This window comes from Chionomys nivalis, chromosome 14, assembly GCF_950005125.1.
Source record: "Chionomys nivalis chromosome 14, mChiNiv1.1, whole genome shotgun sequence".
Classification (NCBI taxonomy): Eukaryota; Metazoa; Chordata; class Mammalia; order Rodentia; family Cricetidae; genus Chionomys; species Chionomys nivalis.
In genome coordinates, this window is record NC_080099.1 from 32,786,289 (window position 1) to 32,797,010 (window position 10,722).

Genomic DNA, 10,722 nt, shown 5'->3' on the forward strand with positions numbered 1-10,722 from the left:
AAGAAGTATAGGGCTATTCATGAATCATGGGCAACATACCATGGGTTTAACCCCTGAAGAAAACTACTTCTTCCTATGTCAGTAGCCATCAACTACTAACAGATCCTCAGCTAGAGATAAGGCCTCCTAAGTCCCTCTTCTATCTATGCTGGAATATTTACCATCTTGATCTTGTTTAGTCAACCATAGTTGCTGTGCACTCATGAGTGCCCTGTCCCTACCATGTCTAGAGAATTTTTTTTTTGCAGCAATACGTCTAAACCTCTGACTCTTAGAACCTCTCTGGCTCCTCTTCAGTGGTGTTCCTTGAGTTTTGTATGGAGAAGATACGTGTTATTTAAGAGCCTCTGTTTACTAGGGCACCCATTTATAAAATGTTTACTTCATTCATTTAGAAATAATTTCATGACAATGAAAATATCTGCTTTCACTGAAAGATGAACCTATTCAAAAGTCGAGTAAGGAGAGTTTGAAAAGTGCATTGTTTTCCAGTTGTACAAATCTCTTTACTTTTTAATCCTGCTGGTTTCTGGGTGCACGCTGCACTACAGTTGCTTTCCTGTGGCCTTGTGGAATTCTACCTCATACAGATGTATAATTGAACAAGGGGAAATTGCTTCAATGACCTTTTCATATAATTGAAAATAGTAGTTTTGACAAGCTGTAGATTCTTACCAGTGAGTGGTACTGTGCTTCTGAAGCTGTACCCTCGCTTCCGTTGCTGTGTTCCATTAAAGCCCACGAGTCTGTTTTGATATGTTATTCATGAATTATTGTGCACTAGTCTTTTGGGAAATATTTTTCATTGACTTCTGTCAATCTTTCAAAATTTTATATACTTCATTACATAATATGAAATAATATCTTTAGCCAAACCATCACTGATATTTTGACTGTGAAAGAAAATAGGCTTCTCAAAGTTTAAATTGCCATGAAAACTGAAATTTCATGTTTAGTAATGTAGTGCTGATTGAAATTTAATAAAGTTAATATTCTTATTTATTAATTTTACATTAAATCTAGTTTTCATTTTAATAGTTATGTTTGTGTTATTTTAATTTCAAAGATTAACAATTTGTTACTTATTAAAGTGTTCTCCAGTTAAATTGGCTATTTTTAAAGTGTGAGTGCTTGATAGTGAAGAACACAATTGACATTTGTTTAATGTGTTATCACTCTTGATTGGGAGTGTTTCTGAAGAATTGGTACCAATGTCAGCACAGGGAGAAAAGTCAAAATATATTAATTATATGTTTTGAATATGTATTTTTGACCTTCTAGATCATCTGTAAGGATTCTGGCACCACCTAAGATTCCATATACTAAACTCTGAGATGTGATGCTCCATATATAATCATTTAGGACATTCTGACAGAAGACCACACACCTATAAAGTCAAAAGGTACATATTTATGTGTAGTAGTTAGTTAACAAGAGCCTATAATTCCAATGGCATGTTCAATACCTGCTTCACAAGCCCAGTCAGCTATGTTCTGCCTTTGGGCTATTGAACCTATAGGGAAGTAGTATAGCTGATAATAAGGGCACAAAAGCAAATGGGAAAGTGTCTAATGCTAACCTCCAGAGCACTTTAGTGATAGGCTTAGCCACATACTAACTTCTTCCTATGTCTTCCCAAATCTGTAGGTCAATAAAGTGGAATATTGAAGCCACTTGTAGCAGGCCTTCTTTTGTGCTACCAACCAGTTCCCAAATCATGGCATGGAGATATATTAGTTATTAATGCTTGGCCTTGTCTTGTGCTTGTCCTACTAGCTCTTATAGCTTAAGTTAACCTGTTTCTCTTCGTCTACATTTTGCTTTGAACCTTTCACCTTGCTTTCATTCTGTATGTCCATTCTGTATGTACTACTCTGTCTGCCTAACTAGCCCAGGATGTTTCAATCTTTTTCTCCTTCATTCTATTCTCTTTTCTTCTCCTCTGAGCCTAAATTCCCCTTCTTACCTCTTCACTCTGCCCACCAGCCCTGCCTGTTCCTCCACTGCCTAGCTATTGGCTGTTCAGCTTTTTATTAGAGCAATTATGTGCCTTCGGCAGGCAAAGCAAAACATTTTCACATCGTTAAGCAAATGCAGCATAAACAAATGTAAAACATCTTTGCCTAATTAAAGAAACATTCCACAGCAGTCATTGGCTAAATGTAGTTAGATTAAAATTAGGTAAAACCAAACAAGTTTTAAAATTCAATTTCTTTGTTCCTGTAGTTGTGTTTCAAGCACATAAATCACCATAATAGTTGCTATTATTTTAGAAAGTGAATATATAAAACATTGCCTTCACTGCAGAAAGTTCATTAGTCAGTTTTACTATGAGATGTCATGTTCTTTATTTCACCTTCCTTTACCTACTTATTGTCTGCCATTCGTGGTTCTTTGATGTATTCCTGGTTTTTTTTTTCATTTAATATAAATATCATGGCAATACCCTACACAAATAATTTCTCTATGTCCTCCACTTGTATGTCACCACTTAAGCAAAGTAGAGCTACCTCATCTCTGAAATTGTATTGGCTCATTCTCATTCTATTTACTTTTTTTTCATCTTTGAAAAACAATTGGTATCTTGTTTTTTCAACTCAGTAAAGCAACGTGAAGCCATAGACCCATATTATGTTATGAACTAATGATTCTCTGCCAACTTAGACTGAACCCTTGAGGAGACTGTCTTCTCAGAGAAGGCTGGCTCCTTGGCACAAGCCTAGCTACTTTTGGCCTGGTGAACACATTTTGCCAACTTTTTTACAATTTCCCTGCAGCCAACTTCCTGCCCAAGATAAAGTGATACTTTGTGTGAGACAGTATTTCCCTCACCCCACCCACTGACACACATTTAGAGAAGCAAACTGTGAGATCTATCAGAGGTGATGGAACAACCAAGAGCAAGAGAAGGTATTGGGAGTCATTCAAGAAACAATTCTTGCCTCTTAATTTCTATAGTCTTTTTATTGGGATAAAAGCAGTTGGGTGAAGCACTTATGGGGTTAACTCCATCCTAACTCTAACCCTGGAATGAAGCCAGGGGACAGGACAATTTCACAGTTATTTCCCCAGTTGTTTTACTGTTTTTACCATGATGCAAACTGTGAGTCTAGAGTATAGATTTTAATTATAATTGCATCCATGCAGAGTGTAAGGCAATTCATAGATTCTTGCTGTTTGTGATTTACATTTGTCCTTCATCTAGGGATATTAATACATGAAAACAACTTAGGATTTGGTTCTTATATGTAATTTATGCCACATTTAATTTTTCCACCTTTTTCAAAGTTACTCTCTGGATAATAAATTCTGACACCTACAATACTCTAACTCCAGCAGATATTGATAAGATTTCTAAGAACTTTATTCTCTTTCCACTTTCTCTTAATCACCTTTCATATATAGAGAGTGTATCAACATGTCATAGGAAAACAGAATTGGAAGTAATCAAAGAGTATATTAGTTTGTCTCACATTTCCAGATACACTTTAGATCAAAAGCAGAGAAGTAATCATTAAAGATTATTAGATCTAAGCTCTGCTGTGGACATATACGCTTGACAACACATGTCGCCAAGGTTCAAATGAGTTGTTAGGATTTTTTCTCCTTATTTGAATACATATAGAATTTGGATGTCAAAATTTTGAGACTGTAAACTAGCTCGATATTTTGATGGAGGGGAAAGAGGATAGTTGGACTCTACACGTGACAGCTCATAACACTTTCTAGTGTTGGTTTGACCTTTTTTTAATAGTGTTTATTATTTCCTGACATTAGTTTGCAATTTCATTTGCTTGTTATTCCTATCATTAGAAAATTTGTCTGTAAAGACAGATCTTTGGTCTGGTCAAAATCCCCACATTTGGAACATTATGCACAAGTGGTATTCAAGAAATATTTTATAGGTGCATAAGTATAAGATGTGTTTGATCTCCTTTGATTAAATATTACAACAACAGTCCTTCACACACATGGCTTTCACATTAAAATTATGTGAATTGCTCTGTAAGTATACCTTTGAAAGCTATGTAGAATTATCCTCTCTTTAAAGAAAAGATGTCTAAATGTCTAAGACATGGTGTTGTTAAGATAAAAATCAAAAGCTCATTAAGAAAGAGTCATTTCTGGAAAGAAAATGTCAGGAAAAGACAATTACGAACATTAATCTTTGAAATCAGGAATGTAATTCCTTAGAAGTGGCTTTAAGAGCAACAAGCAAGTGCATAAACATTTTAACAGCATTTTACTAATTCCTTGAGAATTTCATACATTGTATTTTGAACATTCACACTCCTTTCCCGTGTCTACTCATAATTTTTATCTCTTGCCACCCAATTTTGAGATTTCTTCTTTTTATTTTCTTTCCACATGTAGTCCAGTTTGTGTTATACAGCTAGTCTTGGGAAGTGGGACCAGTCTGGTGTGTGGTCTACCTAACAGGGGTCACTTTACTAAAGATAACAGAGTCAGTCTCCCAGTAGCTATTAAATATCAATAGATGCTCGGCTAATGGTGATAATGTATGCCCAGCTTCCCACTCTATAATGTGATATTTGTCTCAATGGAACTTGAACAGATCTTTTGCTTGAGTTTATTTATGCAGGTACCCTGTTGTGTCTGAAGAAGCAACATTCCCTTTGTGTTATCCATCACTTCTGGCTCTTACAATCTTTCTCCCAACTCTTCTCAAAAGATCCTGGGTCCTGTGGAGAAAAATATGATAGGTATGTCCCAATTAGGACTGACCATGGTCTTATTCACTTCACATTAACTAATTGAAGATCGCTGTTCCATTTATCCTCTCTGATGAGGGTTGCAAGATGTTCTGATCTACTAGCAGAACAATAAGTCATTAATAATAATTTTATTATTTTGTCCATTCAGCAAAAACAATAGCATTGGCCCCTCCCCAAAGACTATGACCTATGTAGTCACAGGATCTGTTGTCTGAAACAGTTCTATCTCATGGAATCAAGCCTTCTGTCCAATAAGGAAGTGGTTGATCACTCTTATAATATTCAAGCCACTATTTTACAAATGGGCACATTTTGCCTAGACAGTCATTATTGTAGCTTGTATGGGTCATAGTTGATGAGATTAAAGGTTACTTTTCTCCTGTGAGAGTGTGCCTAGCAACAACTAGCACTGTGAATGCCTGTCAGAAGAGATGGAAACTGCAGGTGTTTATCACCCTGCTTGATTTCTCAATATTCTGTGACTTGAGTATGTGGTATCTTCAGCAACAGGATGTTACCATTAAATTCTATAGAGTACCCAAAATTATTGACAATAACCTGAAATGCTTGTCAGTCTATGTGACCATATTTGGTAACAACTCAAAAAGAAGTAACTCAGTCCTGATACTGGAAGTCTTTTTTGTTTTTAAATTAAACATAACCTTTGTTGATTTGTTTTTGGAATTTCACATTATGCACCCCATTTCCACTCATTTCTCAAACCTTCCTTATTCATCCTTCACCACTGTAAGATTTCTCTACAAAGGAAATCTAAAAAAGAAATAATAAAAATGAAGTAAATAAAATTAAGAATATTAATTAAAAACAAACAAAACAAATAACAAAAACACTTTGCTCCTCTGTCCTTCCTGCCCTCTATCACCTCTTCATTCATCTTACTGTTGCCCCAAGTTATGGAGACACTGAAGCTACTATTCTGCAGAACCAGTCAATTCACAAGCTCCAGCGGGTCATAGCTGGGGCAGATGCAGGGAGTGTGGGGCCAGTACCTTCACAAACTCCAGCAGGTCATAGATGGGGTAAATGTTGGGGATTGCCAACCCAAAGCCCTGAATGTGTGTCTGAGTAGTAGCTGATTTGGTCAGTCCAGGTCACTAGCACCCTTGCCCTTCAGGTTAGAGACAGAGCCAGTTATCCTGCTGTAATGAGGGGAGCAGCCAGTTTACCCAAGTGTGGGGATCAGTTCTTTTATGACAAAGATCAGCTAGCCAGTTCTGGGGGTCATCAGGGTCCATTATCCCAGGTCCAGAGAGGAGCAGGTTCAGCTCAGCATGACACTTGTACTTCAACATGTGGTTCAACACATTTTCATTACATGGTTTACATGGGCCCCTATGGTAACACAGGTAAGAGACATCAGCTATGGCAGGACCATGGACCCAGATATGGCCATCACCAGAAGGTCACCATGTCTCCAGGTGGCAACATAAGCCTCTCAGATTAGCATGGGCCAAGAAGCAGGGTAGTCCACAGACTCCAACACGGCCCCAGGTATTGGTCCTGATTCTGGGCAATTACACGGCCTTCAATGATAACCGCAGCCATAGACCTCAAACACAGACTCTGTCTTAGGTAGAACCACAGACCCAGATGTGGTCCCTGGCCACAGCCATCATCACGACCCCTGGCAAAGCATAGGATACTCAGTTCTGTAGGGCACGGGTGACGGCGTGACTCTTGAATTCCAATTTGGCTTCAGGTGTCGTCAGCCCATACTCCAGGTATCTGTACAGCCTTCAGTGTAACAGGCATCATTGATATCAATGCATATCCTGGTTGATAAAGCAAGGTCAACTCCATGGCCACTGGCGGCAGTGCAGGCCACTCAGATCAGCATAGTGATGGCAGTGTCATATCCCTTGGTCCCCAGCCTGGCTGCAGGTGGTGTCCCATAACACGGGCATCTGTGTGACCTTGGATGGACATCAACACAGACCCTGGTAGGACCAGGGTCCTCACCAGCATTCCAGGGCTGGATGCTACCATGGCCCTGGGGTGGCAGCACGGTCCCAGGTAGGGGCCAGACCCTGTTCACCCCCATGGCCTTCAATGGTAACAGCACCATGTCTGTCAACCCTGACCCTGGCTCTTGACAGCACTTCAGATCTGGATATCACTGCGGCCCCAGTTGGTAAGCAAGCCTTCCACAACAGGTCATTCCTTACTGCCTTCACGTCTTCAGATCTGCCTCTCTCTACAGTCATGAACACTTCCACCCATCTCTTTCTCCCAATACACTCCATGTAATTGCTCAGCATAATCATGCCCAACCCCCGTCTCCACAAGGTGTCCAGCATGCCTGTGGTTTCTTCTCCCTTTCTAGGACAGTGTTCCTGGGCTGGCATGTGGTTACTGGAATTTCAGTTTGTTAGAATGAAGTGTCTAGTCGGTGTATTGTTTTCTACTTAGACAGTAAACCCATTAAAACCCTCTTTATGTATATATGTGCATTTTAAAAAAGAAACTTGTATAGTAGTGTGGCTAACCTGCACTATACAAAGACCTAAGAACTATATGCTGAGTGCAAGCTGTGTAGTAATTGAACTAAATCCTGATTTCTCCCCCTTTCCTTCCTACTCAGCAATTGAACAGTAGCTGCTGTGGCCAAGCATAGGTTCCCCACACAGTTCCCAGTCATGTCACACTCCATTCTTCTGGGCTGTCTGCAGCTTTCATATCTCTCTAGCCTTTGATGCTATACAAGGATGGGGGCCAATGACCTTTTCTCTGGCCAGCCCTGGTGATTGGATCATGGTACAAAATGGAAGCTGCATATCTGAAAATAAAAAAATGCTACTGTGTACGTACAAACTCAGATAATGCTGTTCCTGCTGCTGCTGACTGTTTATTTTAACATTAAATATAATCTTAAAGTTATACAGGTAAAACAAACCAATTGAACAAATAGCTTTCAAAGTCTTACATTTAGAAAAAATAATGTGACATTTTTCAATGTTTAGTTTTAGTTGCTAAAGGTAACACCACTAATTTTCCTAGTTTTCTTTGTGACATTTATCTCTATACTTACAATTAATCAGCTTCTACTGTTATTCCTACTTTCATCAGTTTTAGGGATTATCTATTTACTTCTGAGTAGGATGGGTAAAAATTTAGTTTATAAATACCACACTTGATATTTTAGTGTTTTAAACATATAACTTTTATTTATTTTTCTCATGTTTCAAGCTATACCATGGGACAGTGATTGTGTGATCATGATTATGAACATGGTATTCATTGCTAAAATAAGTATGCTACTGAAAGTGATTATTTTATTTGGTATGAGATATCCAACCTATGGACTTGCAGTTGGTAGGCCCAAGTATTTGTGCTAGTTGTCAACTAGACAAGTTTTGGAAGCCCCTGGAAGATAGGTTACCATACATACATTGGAGGGATTTTTTTTTTCAATTAGGTTAGTCAGAAACTATGACTGGGGGAATTACCTTGATTTAGAGGTGGAAATGCCATAATGGAAAACAACATTTCCTGAGCCTAGGCCTTAGACTGCATAAAAAGTTAGCTGAGCACAAAAATTCATTTATTTCTGCTTCCTGCCTACAGATACAGTGTGACCAAGCTAAGCTACATCCCTAAGCCTTTTGCATATAGAAGAATAAAAATATCCACATCCATCACCTTACAGAAAATTCAACTCCAAAGGGATCAAGGACCCCAACATGAGACCAGATACCCTGAATCTAATTGAAATCATAGTCACATGAAAGGAATTTCTGAACAGGACACAAATAGCACAAACATTATGTAAAAAATTTACTAAATGAAACCTCATAAAGACAAAAATTCTGTACAGTCATGGGCACCACCATTTGAGTAAAGCAGCAACCTATGGAATGGGAAACTTCTTTGTCAATTATGTATCTAATTAATATTTAGAATGTACAAGGATTAAAAAGAAATGAACATCATGGAAACAGCATAATTGCAAATGGGATATAGAACTGTGGAGATTTGAATGAGAATGGTCCACATTTGAACATTTGTTTCCCAATAGGTAGGCTACTTAAGAAGGATTAGTAAGTGTAGTCTGATTCAAGTATGTCCCTGGAGGTGAACTTGGAGGTTTCCAAAGCCTACACCAGGCTCAGTCTCTCCCTCCCTCCCTCCCTCCCTCCCTCCCTCCCTCCCTCCCTCCCTCCCTCCCTCCCTCCCTCCTTCCCTCCCTCCCTCCCTCCCTCCCCACATGCTTGATCATCCCTCCCTCTTTCTCTCTCTTTTCTTGCAACTTTCAGATCAGATGTGAACTCTCAGGTACTGCTCCCGTGCCATGCCAGACTGCCTGCCTTCTGCCCTGCTTCCCACCATTATCATTGTGAACTAATCCTCTGAAACTGCAAGCAATCCCACAATTAAAGGCTTTTTATTAAAAAAAATTTGAGCTGCCTTTTTCATGATATTTCTTCACAGCAATAAAACAGTAACTACTCTAAGTACTAAGAAGAGTTGTCAAAATGAAACAAAAAATGGATGAGAAGATTTTAAACTGTTCTACTCCTTTGGCTATGAGGGAAACACAAACTAAAGCTTCATTGAGATTTCATTTTTATAACTTTTTATTGATTTTTTTGTGGATCCTGATTCTGTTCATCTCCCTGTCGCTTCATATCCACCTTCTGCCCTTGCAACTCCCATTCAAAAAATAAAAGAAAAATTAAAAGAAAAAAATGTCATTGTGGAAGCTGTAGTGTGACACATTGAAGCACACAGTATATTCCTTAGTCCATAAATCTTTCCTTGCAAGTGTGTATTGTAATGACTCATTGGTATGGTTTGAGGCCTCTGGCTTCTGGTACACTATCTATACTTGACCCTCACTGGGACTCCTCTGGGGTATCTTGTTGTTACTCTGTGCTGCAGAGATTCTGCAGCTTTGGAGATGCAAAGTTGGCCCCTTTACATGCTTGAGAAGTTCATAGACAAGGTGGATGTTGGGGTACGACAACTCATAGACCTGTTTCTGGGCTTGGTTTGTTGTTGCGGGAGGTCCTTCCGCTTCTCCAGCCAATAGCTGCTGAGATACCAGCCCATTGGGGCATGGTTTCTCTCCCTTTAAAAAAGCGGCCACTTCCCTCCTCGCTCTCTCTTACTTCCTACTCCACTTCTGGCGACTAGATTCCCTTACCGACTGTGCAGAGGGCTGTTATCTGGGACGGTGATCTGTAAGTTTTTTCCCCTTTAAATAAATAACCATTTATTAATCATAATTCCAAACTAGCGTGGGATTGTTTGTGATTTATGGCTTCGCCTTTATCTGGCGCCCAACGTGGGGCACGAACCCACGACCCTGAGATTAAGAGTCTCATGCTCTACCAACTGAGCTAGCCGGGCGGCTGGGAGCTGGGTGGCAGGAACGCGGCCTGCAGCTCCCACAATAGTTTGTAGCTGAGCTGGTCAGTCCAGCAACTCTCCCTTATCCTCACCACCAGATCAAGCTCTTCAGTACTGCCCAGGCTAGCTCACCCAAAGCAGCAGCAGCAAGCGATGGTGCCTTGTTCTCCTGTTCTCACTCCCCTGGGGCAGGCTCACTTGCACCTACACCACCAGGGCCAGCTCTACTGTACTGCTCAGGCAAGGTGCAGGGCTAGCTCTTCTGAGTACTGCAGCAACAGAGACACAAGGCCAGCTCTCATGAGATCAGGGCCAGCTCTACCACCTGCCACAGGCAGCAAGGGGCAGGGGCGGGAGGACATCTTTCTCTCACCCATAACACCACATGGCAGATGAGGCAGAGAGCCAGAACTCCCATATATTACTGCAAGCCGAATGGCCAAGATCAATAAAGCAATGATAATACATGCTGTTATAAAGATATAAGGAAAGGAGTTCATCATTGCCAGCAGGAGTGCAATTTGGTAAAACCCCTATGGAAATCAGTGTGGAGATTACTCAAAAAGCTGAAAAGCAATCTACCTTCAAGATCCAGCAATATCACTTGGGAGTATAC

The 10,722-nt window shown here is 39.8% G+C and overlaps 1 non-coding gene across 1 annotated transcript; it reads right to left on the bottom strand.

The window, feature by feature from the left end:
* Positions 1-10,033: 10,033 nt before the first annotated feature.
* Positions 10,034-10,106, bottom strand: Trnak-cuu (transfer RNA lysine (anticodon CUU)). The gene has a single exon. It is a non-coding gene; the product is annotated as a tRNA-Lys (tRNA).
* Between the last annotated feature and the right edge of the window lie 616 nt (positions 10,107-10,722).